Source organism: Eulemur rufifrons, chromosome 27, assembly GCF_041146395.1.
Source record: "Eulemur rufifrons isolate Redbay chromosome 27, OSU_ERuf_1, whole genome shotgun sequence".
NCBI classification, from domain to species: Eukaryota; Metazoa; Chordata; class Mammalia; order Primates; family Lemuridae; genus Eulemur; species Eulemur rufifrons.
The window spans coordinates 16,429,974-16,449,676 of NC_091009.1; the positions used below are offsets into that span (position 1 = coordinate 16,429,974).

Here is a 19,703-nt window from a genome sequence, read left to right on the forward strand (position 1 = left end):
GTGGGCGCACCTGAGCTTGGGTGAATCACCAGTGGTTCCGAGTGGAATTAAATTTAGCCATCTGGGTTTCACTTTGCAAAGAAGGACAACTTACCATCATACCAGAATCCTAGTTCCAAATTATAAGTGAAACACAAGGTCCCCAGCATCTGTCCCCAAACCTCGTCCCCTACTCTCCTCTCTGTCCCTTGCCAAATTCCTTCCCCTCTTTCCAACCTACCAAGCCTTCAATTTTTTATTTCAAAATTTTCTTAGATTCCCCTGTCTCCTATCTCCCTCAGGAAATTTCTCTGAGTTAAGTGCAGTGAAGCAGTAACTCACTCTTCACCTTGACACTTCGAATTTTTACCAAACAAATCAATTACACCAAAGCTTATATTAATAATTGGGGAATAACTTCAGTCATCTTCATGTAGTATCAGTATTTTTATAATTACCCAAAACCACCCTGTGACCGGGTTGGGTTTCTTTGCTTCCATTTTTCCACCTTCCAAAGCCATACACAGAAGTACACACACACAAAAAACAAAAATTCGTAAGAATCCTATTAGATTGTGTAGACCAAGTATCTTGTCTTGAAGAGACAATTTATTTCATAGACTCTCATGACATTACAGGGACTTTGGAGAGACAAGGACACATATGTACTCAGGAAAGACACAGCAAAAGACTAAGCATCAGAACACCTGGGTTTAAGTCCTGACTCATTTGAGAACCAGGTGACTTGACCCAAGTCACTCAACCTCTACAAGCCTCAACCTCCTCATCTATGAAATGAGGAAGGTAACCTGGTCTCGTTATAAAAACAAAATGACATGGTATTAAGCATTAAGCATATTCTGTAAATTACAATGAGCACAGCAGACCTTGTGGCTAACACAAACATTAATAATACTTTCTAATTTTATTCTTCTTTCGGTGAAGATGGAAAGTTTCTCCCTCACAACCTTTCCAGAACAATCTCAGCTACCCGGAACCATTGGGAAAGGAGTCATTCAGAAAAATGGGTTTTCTTTCTGGTCAAAGGATGGCAAGAATGGTTTATTTCATTCAATTATTTTTGGAGGGGCCTCTCTGAAATATTTCAAGTATGAAAGAAGGTAGCTGAAGTGCCTTTAATATTTGACATGTCTCCACTACCTGAAAGAGAACTGCGTCAGAGGTTTGGGCTGCAGGGCCCCAGGAAGGCGTGAATAATGCAGATTCAGGACAACACGATCTTGAGCAGTAACTGTGGAACAAGCAGTGCTTTCTGTGGTAGGACACTTCCCAGCATCAAAAGTATTCAAGACTAGAGTATAGAATTATCGTCAGGAAGCAAAGAGGGTTCCTAAACTGGTTGAAGGTTATTTAAATGACCAGTAGAGATTCCTTTCAACTTTAAGATTCCACAATTCTATGTCTACACTACCTCAGAATAAGAACAGAAAGAAATCCCACTCTCACACAGAGTCTCGGGAGCTGGACAGGCGTGCCAAGGCATCCACACCTCTCCCCACCCAAACTTCCATCAGGAAGGAGGGACTTCGGGGAGCAGAGTCTTCTACACTGTTTTGACTCTATCTTCCAAGACCAAAGAAAGAAATCAGGGAGGAGGTGATATAATTTCTGGTAAGTAGGGAAAAACTAGTAGGGAAAAAGAGCAAGGAGAAACATGGAAAATGGAACTGAAAAATACAACAGAATTAGAAAAAATTAAGGAAAGAAGAAAGAGATTTAAAAAAATGTCAAGGACAGGTGCCGTGACAGAGAAGAGCAGTAAACAGGATTCTGGATCTGCTATTTTGTCAAACAAAGGTGAGGTCACAGCACTGGGTCCCCTGTGCCGCCCGAGTGGGGACGCTTCTTCCACTGGCGTCACCAGCACGGTGTGCAGAGCCTACCCTGTTCAGAGACTGGAGTTCCATTTCCCTGGACACCCACATACATGTAAGATGCTCTTTCATATCATACAAAGGGCCGTTGGGAATGAAAATTTCCTCCCCATCCCCGAGTTGGACAGGTGTGTTTCAAAATGTGGAGGTAGAGGCAGAAAGACAAAATTAAAAGGCAAAAAAGGCTCACGTGGAGAGAGAAACAAAAAAATCGTAGAGGGAAAGAATGAGATGATAGGACAGTGAGTGGTAAAAAAAAAAAAAAAAAAAAAAAAAAACAGTGGGCCTATGAATAAGAAAGGAATAAGGAGAGAAATAAAAACCGGTGGAGAAGCAAATGTCAGAGAACTAGGAAAGCTCGTGTGGGAAAGAGAACAAAAGTAAAGCTGACTTGAGAGACAGAAGCAAAAACACAGTATTGGTTGCAGGGGCCTCACTCTGCCAGCCTCGAGTTTTGCCCATGCTTGTACCAAGTGTGGCCCTTGGCTGAGCCTACCTGTCCCCAGGTACACCCAATCCCTGCCCTGCTGCAGCAGGGCCATGCAGCCTGTGGCCTCATGTGCTCTTAGCCCCCAAAATGTTCTTCTTTCCTCTGGTGGAGGAGGGTGACAAGTGGGCCTTGACTTGATGTACATCAGCCACTGGCTGCTGTCTAAGTGCCACCGTCCAAATAGCCCTTGCGGGCAGGAATTACAGCTTGGCTCCCCTGTCCACCCGTTAGAAGGAGGAACAATGGGATTCATAGACAGAAAAAAGATAATCAGGCCGGGCGCGGTGGCTCACGCCTGTAATCCTAGCACTCTGGGAGGCCGAGGTGGGCGGATCGTTTGAGCTCAGGAGTTCGAGACCAGCCTGAGCAAGAGCGAGACCCCATCTCTACTAAAAAATAGAAAGAAATTATATGGACAGCTAAAAATATATATATAAAAAAAAATTAGCCGGGCATGGTGGCGCATGCCTGTAGTCCCAGCTACTCGGGAGGCTGAGACAGGAGGATCGCTTGAGCTCAGGAGTTTGAGGTTGCTGTGAGCTAGGCTGACACCACGGCACTCACTCTAGCCTGGGCAACGGGCAACAGAGTGAGACTCTGTCTCAAAAAAAAAAAAAAAAAAAGAAAGAAAAAAGATAATCAGAAAGAGCCCTGCTCTGTGCTTGCACAACGAGCCCACCTCCCTCGCTGCCCTAACTACATCCTAGAGAAACTTGTTCTCATCCGTCTTTCCCACTAGACCTGAAATGCCTCTAACGGAGGTGATGCAGTACTCATCTCTACACCCCCAACCCAGCCCAGTGTCTGCCAAGTTGGAGGTGCTCCGTAGATGCTTGATGGGTTGAACTTGAACTGCACTGAGGAAATTAATGAATCTGTTGAAGCAAAGATCAAAAGGAGAGAAAGACCACAGAAATCCTAGATCTTACTAATGAGAACAGTAGGGTAGCAAAGATGCTACTCAAACAGATGTGTGTTTCAGTACATAGGGGGGCACTGGGAAACTAGCCTCAAACATTTAGGGTCTAATGAGGATCTTCTAACATACTTCTAAGACTCCTGCTCTCCAGCAGATCCCACAGGCAGGATCTGTCCAATCCTCAGTAGGAAAGTTAGAGAGAAAGAGAGAAGGAAGAAGATTTGAAAGTTAAAAACTTGCCTCCCACCAAAACCAAAGTATTCAAGTATAAACAGCTCAGTAAAACTACAGGCCTTCTATGTACCAAGCCCTAGGAAGGACGTTGGGGGGGAAGTGAACAGCAGGAAATGGCCCTTGGCCCCCAGCCTAGTGCAAGTAGACAGACACATACAAGAAATAATTATAATGCACCAAGAAGCACTAACAGAGGTGTTTACAAAGTGCTATGAGAATGGGAAACACTGCAGTGACAAATGAACAGTGCTTACATCTGCTGGCATCTTCAAACGTTATCTCATTAAATCTTCAAAAATATCCCCAAATTGCCATTGTCTCCATTTCATAGAAGAGGAAACCGAGGCTCAGAAAAAACTAACTTGCTAATAAATGGCAAGACCAGGAGTCAATGTCAGTTCTCTTCTGATGTCACAACCAATCCTCTTTCCACTCTGCCATTACACGGTGAGATGCTTCCCAGGTGCTGGTCAGGTCCACTGTTTCTTAGTCCAGTGTGTTGCTAAAAATACCAAGTTCATGGTTTTGGTCCCCAAATGGGTCAGTGAACTTGATTCCCTTCATTCTAAGGCCACAAGCCACCAAGTGCCACAGATCTGCCACTGATCACTCTCAAGTCCAGCAGAGGGCAAGGTTCCTTACATCTATCCTAATGACTGCAAAACCAGCTTCCTGGCAGCTGATTGTTGTTGCAATATTTCTATGTACACACATGGAGAGACACACACACCACAAAATCAGAGTGAGGCCATGGAGGATAACTTCAATCTGGGATTCATAAAAGCCCAAGCTCTCCACTGTCGCAAGAGACATACGCCTGTGCTCTTCAGAAACAGAGGCTGTTTCCCATTTCTTTCGTCACCGTCAGCACAGAGCCTAGTGGGAAGCTCCGCACACGGAGAGGCGCTTAATTCCTACTTCACCCCACAGCAGAGGACAGCTGGAGAGCACACTCAGACCTCTGCCCGCCACCAGCACCGACACCATGCTCTTCGGCACACGGTCAAGTTCAATAACCGTTTCCTGCTGGATGCCAGGACTCAGCCCTACCGCGCATATTTTTGCTTTCAGTTGTCAGCAGGTAAGGACAGGATGGAGGTGGATATGACCCTGATGATGTGGCACAAGTCCTCCCCGTTGTGGCCACACTGCAGTGGCACAGAACAGAAGACACAAGAGATGCTCTGGGCCATGGGGACCAAATCATCCCTCCCCAAACCCGTCACCCAAGGAATTCTTCAACACGGCATTCCTTTTCCTTTTGACCTTGGGGTTCGTGCTTAGCCTCCTTGTTGATCCAGGTCTGCAGTCTCTTTTCACGGCCACACTCCACTGTCCACGTCTGTCTATGCCTGAAAATACCCTGACGCAGCAGGCGTAGGTGTAGGGCTGCCTGATAAATACAGGATCCCCAGGTACATTTGAATTTCAGCTAAACAACAAATAATTTTTAGTGCAATATTTGTATCATGCATGGGATATTCATGGTTTACTTGAAATCTGAAATTCAAATTGAACCAGACATCCTGTGTTTATTTGCTAAACTTGGCAACTATACTGAGGTGGTGACCAGAAATGACCAGGCAAAGAGCTCCCCTCTTAGCTGTTTGTTCCAGCCCTAGACAAATTTGCAAGTTCCCTTCTGAGAAGAGACACAAGCTGGGTCTTTTAGCACTGGCCCAGGATTGGTCCTGAACTTCAGAAAGGACCTGTTTGCCTCCGCCCATGCAAACACCAAGAGAGAAAATGGTTAACTTCTGACAGGCAGGCTGCTCATTAGCATCTGTGAGAAAAGGCTGATTAACACTAGCCAGGGGTGTCAGGTGTTTAACCAGCCCTGGGATGAGGAGGCCAGGAGGAGCCAGGAAGGGATCTAGTTCAAGTTCAATTCCCAACAGAGCTGAGTCCACACAGATGAGTTGCTGTGTCCACTCAAAACCATTCCATATGTGCTCAGTTCTTTCCTCTCTCCTCCACTTTACCTCCAAAGAGACACCAAAGCCTGTCTTGTCCTTCCTGTAAAGCATCTCTTGGAGTCACTTCTCACTCCCCAGCGCCCCGCAGGCCCGGAATGCCCCTCTCCTGCCTAAATAATAGGATTCCGGCCTCAGGGCCCAAATGACATTTGACCCGTCCTTGGAAAAGACCTACAATCAAAAGATAATTGAACTAGGATTCTGAGAAAGGGTAAGTCAAGTTCAAATCCCAGTTCCATCACCTATACCACTGACTGGCTTCATGCAGTTGCCATTCTGAGCCACAGTTTTCCTATCTGTAAAGTGGGGATAGCGCCTTCCTAAGAGGGTTGATGGAAGGATTAAAAAAGGTAATGCATGTGAAATTCTTCACATAAGTGCTGACTTACCATGTAGCTTCCTGTCATACGGAAGAGAAACAAATTTTAACTGTCTTAAACTACAAATCAACCATCACCACCGTAAAAAAAAAAAAAAAAAAAGGCATACTGAGAAGAGATCAGGAGCCCATAGAATTGAAAGGATGTCGGAAGACCAGGCCGGGAAGCAGGGAAGCAGGAGCCTTGGAGTGGTGGGGATATCCAGGTCCCAATTGGAGGAACCTGCAAATGTTACTTGACACAGTGAAAGGGACTTTGTGGGTGTGATTAGGGATCCTGGGGTGGAGAGAGGACCCTGGAGTACCCAGGTGGGCCCTAAATGCAACCGTGAGTGCCCTGTGAGAGGAAGGCAGAGGAAGATTTGAGCAGAGAGAGAGAAGACGACAATGTGAGGATGGACGCAAGATGCTCTGCTAGCTGGCTTTGAGGGTGGAGGAAGGGCCCGAGAACGAAACATGGAAGTGCAGCTCTACAAATGCTGGGAAGGGCAAAGAAATGAATTCTCTCCTAGGGCCTAGAGCAGAGGAGAAAGGAGAAGCCCAGCCTTGTTGATGCCTTGATTTTGGAGCAGTGAAGTTACTTTAGGCTTCTGACTTCCAGACCTGTAAGAAAATAAACGTGTGTTGCTTCAAGCCACCAAATTTGCCCTAATGTGTTACGGCAGCCTTAGGCAACTGATACAATTGGCAAAGGTCAGAGATGCCGGAAATCTGAGCTGTAGGCCAATGTGGAGGTTGCTATGGATATAAACATCAACTGTCCTAATGTCATAGAGTCATGGGGAAAAGGCGTGTGGTCAAGCTTAAGTCACATGTCCCCCTGCACCCAAATCCCCCATCGCTTCCAAAGTGGGTAAGACCCTCATCAGAACCACACACAGTAAAAGATTCTCCCAAAAGGGAGATCGGAGGCCCCTGGAGAAGTTGGACGAAGAAGAACTAAAAATAAAACTGTCTACTACAGCCTGACTCATAGAAAGCACTTAATTAACAGGTGTTGCAAAGGAAGAAGAGAAAGAATATATCAGTTTCCTTTTCTATAAAATGACGTGGTTGGATGGAGGGACCTCTCAGACAGTCCCACCCCAAGCTCTAAAACCCTGTGAGCCAGAGCCTGCCCAGATGGGGCTATCCTCCTACAGCTCACACCAATCTCCCCTTCAACTCGACGTCCAGAGAGCAGCTCAGCATTTAACTCCCCGTCATGTACTGTTCTTACATCTTAGAACAGAAGTTTGATAGTTAATGATAATTAGCTGCGTTTTTCTATAACTCAGCTCAAAGCCGGCTCCTTGATGGCAGAAACTGCCTTTCCCATCTCCATCTACTATGGCCCCTTCCCAAGAAATACGCAACAGCGGTGCTCAAGAAATGCCCTTGCCTCAAGGATAAGTGGGTGTCAACACGTCCCCACTGGAGCGGGCTGGCAGGACCCACCCACAGACACATCCGTGGAGCTGAGACTGGGCCCATGGCACCTACTAATTGGATATCCAAACCGAGGGAGGTTTAACACATGTGTAAATAATTATGAGCTATCAAAAATCTGCTGAATTAAACATAATATTTTGCTCTCCATTTCTTTTAAATAAATTACTGAAAATGTGATTTGATTTGGGAATCAGTTTCTGGAGACTTTACTTCATTTTATTTTTAAAAAGTCCCTGTGTATTAAATTGTTCACATAGAGACAAGCCAAAAAAAAAAAAAAAAATCAACTTGACCAAAATATATCTGAGGGAGGAGGATGAGTCTGGGAGAGGGAAAACAGATGTCAGGCCCAGCCCAATTCCCAGCCTCTGCAAGCTGCCTCTTCTTCCCCATCCCCACCATGCTGGGGCCCTTGGATACCCTCAGGCTTGGCTCCATCCCAGAGCCCAGGACTCAGGCTACAACCGGCTGATGCCTGCTGAGCATACGCCGTGAGACAGCACTGGCCTTACGACAGAGAACAAGATGGCAACGGTGGCTGTCCTCATGGAACTTAACGGAAGAGACAGACATTGAACAGATCACAATTACAGCAGGTGGAAGGTCAGGGAAAGAAGCTTCACTGCGGAAGTAGCATATGTGCTCCAAGATGAAGCAGGAAACAATGTGGGAAGAGCATCCCAGATGCAGGAAAAAGCACGCACAGGGGCCCGGCGGCAGCAAGGAGATCGGCATATTCGAAAAACTGAAACAAGGCTGGTGTGGCTGGACCCAAGTGAACCAGGGCAGAGCGGAAAACGAAGACTCTACAAAAACTGGGAAAGGAAGACTTTATTGGCTGTGTTAGGGGTCTGGACCGAGTCTAGCAGTGTCCAAAGAACTCCAAGCTTAAATTTGGTGATGGAATATCAGGTTAACTACACGGCTTCCCTGAGCTCAAAAGAATTTCCCTGATTTCACCATTCATCTCTCTCCTTTTCCCCAAGCCCCAGCCCCAGTTGCTATCACTGGGTGTTTACCCTGGGCTCTGTGCCGGAATTGATACCACCTCCCAGCCCCACAGGCCCCTCCTGGGGCTGGTGCTGCCGGGGAGGCTGGGCATCTGGAGAAAGAGTGATGAGAAACGGACTCATCTAAGGAAATCATCCATTGTCCCGGGCAGTGACTGGTTTAGGTGAGAGCAGGTAGCAGGGAATGAAACTCACGCCACTGAACTATAAGGAAAAATACACTTTGGGGCTTCTATTAACCTCTGTTCTAGAACAAAAATAAAAGCACATAAAGCATGATTTTCAAATCATCCTTTTTGATCATAGACTATAGTAAGAAATATATTTTACACCACGAGCCATATATATATGCATATATAAAATTATATAATGTCTCATAAAACTTAAAATGATACTTATTCCTCCTATGTATGATATACTCATATTTTCTCTTTAATTCTTCCTCTTTTATGCTTAATGCTGGTTGCAACCAACACTAGATTGATTTCATTGAAAATGAAATCATTTCATTGATTTCTAATGGGGTTGAGCCATAGTTTGAAAACCCCAGGTGCAGAGACCAGTCAATACACATTACTCACATTCTCTCTAAGGAGACTGTTCTAAAGAAGACAAGATGGACCAAGATGAATGGCTGCCTTAATAGCACCATGAGCTTCTTGGTATTTTCCCAGAATGATGAAATAGTTTGCCTCGAAAGGTTTTGCTACGGTTTTACAAGAACTGCATTCTAGAAGAAAATCTGTTACCTCTTATTATACCTGAAGTAGTAATAACATCTAGCTGCCCTCCAGAATGGGCAATCTCAAAGAGATCTCTCTCTCACACACACACACACACATATACACATACATACACACTAACTTCAAAATTATCTGTTTCTGGTTTGGTTTTGTTTGGCTGATTTGTTTGGTGGTTTCGTTGTTTGTTTGTTGGCTTAGTGGTGTATATTATTCAACATTTATGGCTCTGAATTAATTTATGGACAAATTGGGGCATGGACTTTCTTCTAAGACCACAGAAAATAAATGATAGCCAAGAAGCCTTAATATTCCTTGGGAGGAAGGGAAGAAGGATAGGGTCAACTTGGCCTTTCCCATAGAGAAGATCTATGCCATTTCTAGGAAGGAACACGTGGTTCTGTATTGGACACAAGTAAGGCAACCCCTTCTGGAATTTAAAATTGGGTTCTCAATTAAATTTCAGAAGAATCTTAGTGGTTATGAAGTGGCCCCAAAATATGACTTTTGATGAGAAGAAAAATCATGGCCTAAAAGTCCTCTCTGTCTTTTCCCACCAAAAGAAAGCTCAACAATCTAACTATCACACCAAGGAGAACAGGTTGTCTTGACTTCTGGGGATCAATAATTCTTGGTTGTGGGGAGTTCTCCTATGCATGGCAGAATATTCAGTAGCATCCTTGGTCCCTAACTGCTAGATACCAGTAGCAATCCCTCCTGCCAAGTCCTTCCTCCACCCCAAGTTATGACAACCAAAAATGTCTCCAGACATTGTCAAATGTCCTCTGGGGGCAAAATTCACCCCTAGTTGAGAACCACCACTGCAAGACACCTTCTCAGATAGCAACTCCTTCAAACTGAGCAAGGCTTCATAGCCTGATTAAAGGCAATGGCATGTGTTTTACAAATGGCCCCTAGCCACACCGGGAGGAGATACACACTCTTTCTGGCTTCTTCGTTAAACACCTCCCAGGGAGTGCATAAAGCTTGACCACAACTTGTCTCCAAAGGAAGCCTTAATCCAAAAGAAGAGTTTCCCCAAATGATGCTAGAAGAAGAATATAGAAACGCACACAGAAGGGTGTTGTTTCCTTAACTTCAGTGGAATGAAGGTCTAGTTCCTATCAAAAGTCCAGGGTTTCTTTCTCTTTTCTGAGAAAGTCCTTGATTATTCACTCAGATACGGCAAGGAGAAATGTCAAGAGATGGGGAGAAACTCTGTAGCTGTCATTCAGGCCCACGTGATGATGATGAAAACAAAAATACCTCATTGTTGTTTCACAGTTTGCATAGCCCTGTTCCATACAGGTACCCCGATCTCCATTTTATAAGTTTGAGAATTAAGGCTCAGAAAGAGAAACTGGCCAGCCCATGGTCACTGAGATAGCAAATGGTCAACTGAGACTCAAACCCAGAAAGTTAGATTCCAAAATTGGAGTGATTTCAGTAGCTACAAAAGATAATGGCTAACAGCTAGAAATACATCCCAAAGGCACGTATATCTGAACATTTTCTCTAGGACAACCACAGAGCTGCCTCTCTGCAGAGCCTTATGGTGTCCTATGATTACAGTATCATATGAATGTTACCAAAAGTGTGCTACAGAGAGTTGGCAAAAAAGGAGAATTGCTGGAGAGGGAAATCCCACATTATAAGAACTCACTAACATAAATACATGTTCTTTGGGTTGTTTTCCTAGTATTGGTGAGGGACTTCTGTTGATCCACCACCCACACACTGTCTCTCCCCAGGTCCTCCTAAGGACCAGGAACAAGCAGCTGTGAGATGGCTCGTCAGGGACAGAGCAGGGCCTAGCCGAGGAAAAGAATCCAGCTAATTATCCGTGTGGGGGCCAAGCCCCCAGCACTGGCCTCGTTGCAAGAATACACTAATGAACCAGAGTCAGAGTCCAGAGACGAGATGTGTCACCCAACACGGGCCATGCAGACTGGCTGCCCCATGTTTACATGGCTGGTGGCTCCTCTTCCTCCAACAACAACACTTCACACCTACAGATCTTTCCAAAAATGACAATGTTATGACACAGCATCATCTGGCTACAGTTAACGGATCGGGGGGCAGGAAGTTCCTTCCCTGGGATGTTTGGACTTAGGACCAATAGGGTTTGGTTGATTTCTTCTGAAGCAGCTGAAGCCAGGAAGCAAAAGGCACAAGAGCTGTTGCCGTCCATGTTTTCTCGCACAGAAGAAAGCTTGCTGCGGTGAGAGGGAGGAATCCAGCCGACCCCGCAGAGGTGAGAGGGGGTGAAAGAAGGAAGGAATTCTTCTGAAGCGGAGCCTCGCTCCTGCAGTTCCTGGGACGCAACCATCTCCCGATGCTTTCTGCAGCGTGGTGGTTCTGCGAGACATCCCTTCCCTGAGACGCCCCGCCTTGCTCCACCTAGTCCAAGTTCAATTTCTGTCACTCACAATAATCCACTCACCTGTTCTACCTAGATAATACAATAGAGATAAAAAACCAAAGTGACAGTTGATAGAACTGGCATGGCCAGACCCACAAAAGCTAAGAGAGAAACCAGCAAGCCTCATGTTACTGGGCTTTGCTTTACTGCACTTCATAGACACTATGTTATTTTACAAATTGTAGGTGTATGGCAACCCTGCACTCAGCAAGTCTACCTGCACTATTTTTGTAAAAGCACATGCTCATTTGGTGTCTCTGCATCCCACTTGGGTCATAATATTTCAATTTTTTTCACTACTACTATATCTGTTACGGTGACCTGTGCTCAGTGATCTATGATGTTACCATTGTCCTTGTTTTGGGATACCATGAATTGTGCCCACATGAGATAGCAAACTTAATAAACGCTGTGTGTGTGTTCACTGCCCCACCAACAGGCCTTTCCCCTGTCTCTCTTTCTCTACTAGAGCCTCCCTATTCCCTGAGACACAACAATATTGGCACAACAAATTAGGCCAGTTAATAACCCTACGGTGGCCTCTAAGAGTTCAAGTGAAAGGAAGAGTGGCACGTCTCTCACGTAAAATCAAAAGCTAGAAATGATTAAGGTTGGTGAGGAAGACGTGGCGAAAATCAGCCAGCTTGTGGATGCAAAGGAAGAGTTCTTGAAGGATATTAAAAAGAAAGCCTTATTGTTGATACAGAGAAAGTGTTAGGGGTCTGGATAGAAGATCAACCCAACCACAACATTCCCTAAAGACAAGGCATAATCTAAAGTGAGGCTCTAACTCTCTTCAATTCTATGAAGGCTGAAAGAGGTAGAGAAATTGCAGAAGAAAAGTTGGAAGCTGGCAGAGGTTGGTTAACAGGCCAAGGAAAGAAGCCATCTCCATAACATAAAAGTGCAAGGTGAAGCAGCAAGTGCTGATATAGAAGCTGTAGCAAGTTATCCAGAAGCTTTAGCTAAGAAAACTGATCACAGTGGCTACACAAAACAACATACTTTCAGTGTAGGTGAAACAGCCTTATATTGGAAGACAATACCATCTAGGACTTTCATAGCTAGAGAGGAGAAGTCAATTCCTGGCTTCCAAGATTCAACGGACAGGCTGACTCTCTTGTTAGGCGCTAATGCAGCTGATGACTAACTTGAGACCAATTCCCATTCACCATTCCAGCAATCCTAAGGCCCTTAAGAATTATGCTAAATCTACTCTGCCTGTGCTTGATAAGTGGAACAAGGAAGCCGGGATGACAGCACATCTGTTTACAGCATGGTTTACTGAATGTTTTAAGCCCACTGCTGAGACCTACTGATCAGAAAAAAAGATTCCTTTCAAAATATCACGGCTCACTGACAATGTACCTAGTCACCCAAGACCTTGGAGATATATTTAATACAAGGAGATTGATGTTGTTTTCATGCCTGCTAACACAACATCAATTCTGCAGCCCATGGATTAAGGAGTAATTTTGACTTTCAAGTCTTATTACTTAAGCAATACATTTTGTAAGCGTAGAGCTACTATAGACGGCAATTCCTCGGATATATCTAGGCAAAATAAATAGAAAACCTTCTGGAAAGGAGTCATCACTCTAGATGCCATTAAGAACATTCGTGATTCAGAAGAGGAGGTTAAAATACCAAACTCAACAGAAGTTTGGAAGAAACTGATTCCAGCTCTCATGGATGACCTTGAGGGGTTCAAGACTTCGTGGAGGAAATAGCTACAGATGGAGTGGAAATAGAAAACCAGAATCAGAAGTGGAAACTGAGTGTGTGACTAAATTGCTGCAATCTTATAAAACTTTTAACGGATGAGGAGCTGCTTCTTACGGATAAGCAGTTTACTAAGATGCAAACTACTCCTGCTGAAGATGCTGTGAATATTGCTAAAATGACAACAAAGGATTTAAAATACTACATAAAATTACTTGATAAAGCAGCAGGAGGGTTCAAGAGGACTGACTCCGATTTTGAAAGAAGTTCTGTGGATAAAATGCTATCAAACATCATTGCAGGCTCCAGAGAATTCTTTCGTGAAAGGGAGAGTCAATAGAGGAGGCAAACTTCATTGTTATCTTATTTTCATAAATTGCCACAGCCACCCCCACCTTCAGCAACCACACCCTGATCAGTCAGCAGCCGTCAACATCGAGGCAAGACTCTCCACCAGCAGGATTACAACTCTCCGAAGGTTTGGAATGATTGTGAACATTTTTTAATAATAAAGCATTTTTTAATTAAGACATGTACATTGTTTGCTCATGCATAATGCTATTGTTTACTTGACAGACTATAGTATAGTGTAAATATAACTTTTATGTGCACTAGGACCCAAAAATTCACGTGACTCACTTTGTTGGAATATTCACTTCATTGTGATGGTCTGAAATCGAACCCACAATATCTCTGAGCTGTGCCTGTACATGAAAAACAAGGAAAAACTCACAACTATGCCCCTGGCATGGAGTCAATATACCCATTAGAGAATGTGCAATCTTTTTTCTTGAAGTCATCTTAGCGAGTGGCTTAATTTCTAAGATAATGAAACAATGCTCCCTCATTAGCTTCTGAAAATCTTAAAAATTATACTCATTCATGATCCCTGAGAGAGCCAGAGTCCTCTTCCCAAGACATGAAACACTGATGAGTGTGTTAACACTGGGTGCAAAGCTGACCAAAGGCATCCTTCAAAGTCGGAGGAAAAGAAAAACCTAAGTATTAAAACTCTACCTTTCCATAGTGCTGTGGGGTGTCGAGAGCTTTTACTCTTGTTTGACAGTCTGAGAAACAACTCGTTTAAAAGAATCTGTTTTAGTTTATAAAACCTTCTGAAATCAATGACTCTTTCAGATAAATCATACATCCATGAATTTTAGAAAAAATACATTTGTCCATTGTTCTTCTTTCCTAGTTCTGCCTACAGCTCCTGAGAGATTGATCCACATGACAAGCACATGCCACCCTCCTTCTAGTGTGACAAGTATTAAAAAAAAATACCCAGACAATCTCCCATACTTGCATAGAAGGCAAACCTACAATTACAGTGTTTGATGAAGAGGCAGCCATACAGCTCTTATAAAATATCAACTGTCTACAAAGCCCCAAAATAAACTAAGGTATTTGTCAGAGAAAACAAAATGCTTTTCACTTCTTAGAGTCATTAAACCAAAATTCATTCTAGTACTTCTGAGTCATATGGCATCCCATACCATCTATTTGGAATACAATAAAATATAAGCCATTTTAATAATTAAAAAGAATTGTGCCTGTATACAGGAACTGTGTGTTTCCCAGATTTATCTGATAGAGATACGTAGTCACAAAGTAAGTGGTTTCAATTATACTTTCATTGTAAATAATAAAATGCTGAGTCGTTGGAGCAATCAAGAGGTTACTCTCCCAACACGGAAACTAAGTGGCTCGGCCATTTTCTCAGAGAAGAATGTAAAAGAACACCTCTTTCTATTTATAAGGAGCAATACAGTGCATTTATAAATCACGGAGCCTGGACAAAGAGAATGCTGCCCCTCATACACGTGCTGGCACCACTGTCCAAGTTTAACTGGAGGGCAGTGATCTTTCTCTTCAGCTCTGAAGTTATCTTTGCCTTGTCGGCTATGCAAATTAGCTCATGCCCTCTGAGCATAAAAGAACCCAGGCTGAGACCGAGCTAATATTTTATGAAAAAATGAAAATACTGTAAACTGCCGACCCTGACCCTGAGCTTCACACACTCTAGAACTGACCCTGTATAGGTAAAACCAAGCCAAATTTCTGTATCAATCTAGTATCAAAAAAGGTGTAGACAATTCACAAAAGGAGAAACATAGGCTATTTTATAATTATACGAAAAAGTTCCAATGAACGGAAAAAATTCAAACTAAGACAACACAGTTGCCTGTTCTGCCTATCCAATTGCCACCGCTAGCAAGACAGTAAATTGGTCCAACCGTTTTGCAAAGCTGTTGGACAATGAATATATAAGTATACTGAAGATGTTTAGTCTCTTTGACCCAGCAGTTTTAGGAAATTACTTTAAGTACATACTCCAAAATGAGGACAAATTGTTACATACGATATTGTTCATGGAAACATTATCTATAATGGTAAAAAAAAAAAAAAAAGTAAAAATCACCCACAACTATAATAAAACAAACAACCCAATTTAAAAATGGCCAAAAGAAGTGAACAATCACTTCAGCAAGGAAAGACCTGGAGGTCAAACAAGGACATGAAAAGATGCAACATTATTAACTGTTAAGGGAATACAAATCAAAACCACAATTGTTATTACTGCACCCCTATTAGAAGCTAAAACAAAAACAAAACAAAACAAAACAATAAAAAGCCTGACAATACCGAATGCTATTAAGAATGTGAAGCAACTGGAACGCTCATATATTTCTGATGGGGATGAAAAATAGCACATTCAAAAACTATTTTGGAAAACAGTTTGGCAACTCCTTATAGAGTTACACATACACTTAACCATTTGACCCAGCAATGAATAGTTAATTTATCACAGCTACATCCATAATCGCCCCAAATTGAAAGCAACCCAAATGTTCCTCAGCTGGTAAATACTCAAATTCTGACACATCTGTACAACTGAATACCAGGCCGCAATAAAAAGAAATGAACTGCTGGAATGGGCAACAACATGGATGAATCTCAAAGGCATCGTGCTGAGTGCAGGAAGCCAGAATCAAAAGGCGACATGCCCTCTGCTTCCATTTGCGTGACATTCTAGAAAAGGCGAAATGGTGAGAACAAACAAGTCGTAGTTACTAGGGACTGGGGACGGGGAGAATTAACTTAACTATTCATTGCTGGGCCAAATGGTTAAGTGTATGTGTAACTCTACAAGGAGCTGCCAAACTATCTCCAAAATAGTTTCTGCATGTGCTATTTCTCATCCCCATCAGAAAGGGGCCTGAGGGACCTCTTGGGGTGATGGAAATATTCTACATCTTGATTGTGGTAGTAACTAGCCAACTGTACACATTTTTTAAAATACATAGAGTTGTATACCTAAAAAGGATGGATTTTACTGTATGCAAATTATACCCTACTAAATCTGACTTCAGAAAAGGTCACAATCCTTAGTTGTTGTTTTTTTCAATTGTAGTAAGATACACAGAACATAAAATTTACCACGTCAAACTATTTTTTAGTGTGCAGTTCTGTGGCATTAAGTACATTCACATGGTTGTACAAGCATCTTTACCATTTACCCCCAGAACTTGTTCATCTTGCCCAGCTGCAATTCTGCACCATTGAACAAGAGCTCTCCCCTCCCGCCAGCCCCTGCCAACCATCTTCTAATTTCTGTCTCTATGAATCTGACAAATCTAAGTACCCAACATAAATGGAATGAATATTTGTCCTTTCGTGCCTGGCTTATTTCGCTTAGCAGAATGTCTTCAAGGTCTATCCATGCTGTAGCATATATCAGGATTTCCTTCCTTTTCAAGGCTGAGTACCATTCCATCATGTGTGTAGACCACATTTTGTTTATTCATCCAACCAGCCGTCCACAGATGCTTGGGTTGCTTCTGCCTTTTGGATATTGTGACTAATGCCCCTATGAACATGGGCATATAAATCTGTTCAAACCCCCGCTTTCACTTCCTTGGGGTATACACCCAGAAGCAGAACTGCTAAATGACATGGCAATCCTATGTTTAATTTTTTGAAGAGCCTTCATACTGGTTTTCCACAGAGAGTCCTTAGAGTTTTAATAACGGAGGAATAGTTGAGTACAGTATAGTGCACTCAATGGAATGTTACGCAGCTTTTTAAATGCTATTTCTACAGAACTTTTAATAATGTGGAATAAGGCTTCACATACTCCTAAGAAAAAAAGCAATATAATTTTAAGCGAAAATATTGTATCTACAATATAAATTCAACAGTGTGAAATGCATGAAAAAGAAAAAAACACTAGAAGGAAATACAGCAAAATGGTAATAGTGATTATCTTTGGGTGGTAGGTCTACAAGTTATCTGTGTTTTCACTATGCTTATCTGTAGTTCCAGATATTTTTCTTTCTATAAGCAGAAAAACTAAATTGTTTTTTTTTTTAAGACAGAGTCTCACTCTGTTGCCCAGGCTAGAGTGAGTGCCGTGGCGTCAGCCTAGCTCACAGCAACCTCAAACTCCTGAGCTCAAGCGATCCTCCTGTCTCAGCCTCCCAAGTAGCTGGGACTACAGGCATGCACCACCATGCCCGGCTAATTTTTTCTATATTTTTAGCTGTCCATATAATTTCTTTCTATTTTTAGTAGAGATGGGGTCTCGCTCTTGCTCAGGCTGGTCTCGAACTCCTGAGCTCAAACGATCCGCCCACCTCGGCCTCCCAGAGTGCTAGGATTACAGGCATGAGCCACCGCGCCCGGCCTAAATTTTTTTTTTTAAGGCAAGTTTTCTTGCAGCATCTCCCTAAGCTTCTGAAGGTGGTGACACTGACTCATATGGTCTTCACAAAAGCCACTCCTGTGACCCTGTCCGGGAGCCCCGCTGAACTTAACGGAGAGTTTACATTCTCATCAAGAGCTAAAGTACAGTTTTGATTGATAAATTTTAAACATGACTGAAGTTCAACAAATACAGGGAAAAAGTCTCTAATCAACATTGGGTGTTTCCTGAAAACAGTAAAAACCTTCTAAGACCGACTGCAGACTGCGGTGTCTACTAGGAGTGGGTGGTGGTCTTCCTCGTGTGCAGAGGAGCCCCGGGGCTGGTGCTGTGGATCCCACGCCCCCGCCCACTGTGCTGAGGCCCCTGTCCTGGTTTCCTCAACCCCTGGCTCTCCCCTGTGTCCCAGGGTGTCCTCTCCACCCTCCTCACTTCCCCGTCCAGCTTCGGAAGCTGGTGCTCACCTGCTCAGCCACCGCCACCCGGCTGCTGCCCTCCCCACCCCATGCAAATGACTCTCAAAGGGAGTCCGTGGCCTGCAGGTCCCCAAATTCAATAGGTAGTTGCTGATATTCATATTGTAGCACCTTACAATCCTGTAGTATTTGGTCCCCTCTCTTTGAAATTCCTCCTGAGTTACCCTTTTCCCCGCTGGCTACTCCTCTTCCTCTACTCCCCTTCAAACCCATGTTTCCTGAGTTTCACACATGCCTCTCTCCTCTTTTATTTTCTCTCCACACACTCACCCTACGCGGCCTCACGGACACCAAGCTTCCAAGGATCGCTCGGATGCAAGCGACTCCCAGCCTTTATTTATCTCTAGAACAGACCTCTCTCCTTGCAGATCCAATACCATACCCCCTGGGCACATCCACTCTGCAGTAGCCCCCACAGGGTCTCTGGCCTGCACACAGCCTGTGCACGCCCCTCCTCACACAGGGCAGTGGACTTTCTAGAGTGTAGATCAGACCAGCTTGCGTACAGCGCTCCAGCGTCCCAACGCACCTGGGAGGGGACAGCACCCACAGCTCGCCGTGATGGAGGCCTGTGTCATCTGGAACCTGCCTCCCCCTCTCGCCCATCTCCCTCCGCTACCTCCTCTGCTCCCTGCGATCCAGCCGCAACAACCTCCTGTTTCTTGAATATTCCAGACTTATTTCTGCTTCCAGGGCTTCACTAGTCCTTCCATTTGGACTCTCCTAGTCCCCTATCTTCACATGGCTCTCTGCTTCTCATCACTTAGGTCTCAATGCAAATGTTACCTCTTCTGTCTTTCTCGAGAGACTGTGTTACAGTAACTCCTGTAGCTTTGTCTCTGTTAATGTCTCCATTTCTCTATCCCCACTGCCAACGTCCGCATCATTTTTCACGAGAACAACTACTGGTTTCTCTGCCTCCTTGCCCCCTCGTCCTATAACCTTGTCTCCACTCCATTAATGGAGCGAACTTTCTAAAATTCAAATCTGACACGTGGTTTCCCATTTAGATCCTCCAATGCCTCCATACTAGCTTCAGAATGATGCCATGGGCCAGGCGTGTTGGCTCACGCCTGTAATCCTAGCACTCTGAGAGGCCGAGGCGGGAGGATCGCTCGAGGTCAGGAGTTCAAGACCAGCCTGAGCAAGAGCGAGACCCCATCTCTACTAAAAATAGAAAGAAATTATATGGACAGCTAAAAATATATATAGAAAAATTAGCCAGGCATGGTGGTGCATGCCTGTAGTCCCAGCTACTCAGGAGGCTGAGGCAGGAGGATCGCTTGAGCCCAGGAGTTTGAGGTTGCTGTGAGCAAGGCTGATGC

The 19,703-nt window shown here is 44.0% G+C and overlaps 1 protein-coding gene across 3 annotated transcripts in view; it reads right to left on the reverse strand.

The window, feature by feature from the left end:
• The window catches only part of CACNA1E (calcium voltage-gated channel subunit alpha1 E), a 310,878-nt gene that overhangs the window by 218,586 nt on the left and 72,589 nt on the right, over window positions 1-19,703 (reverse strand). The window lies entirely within an intron of this gene.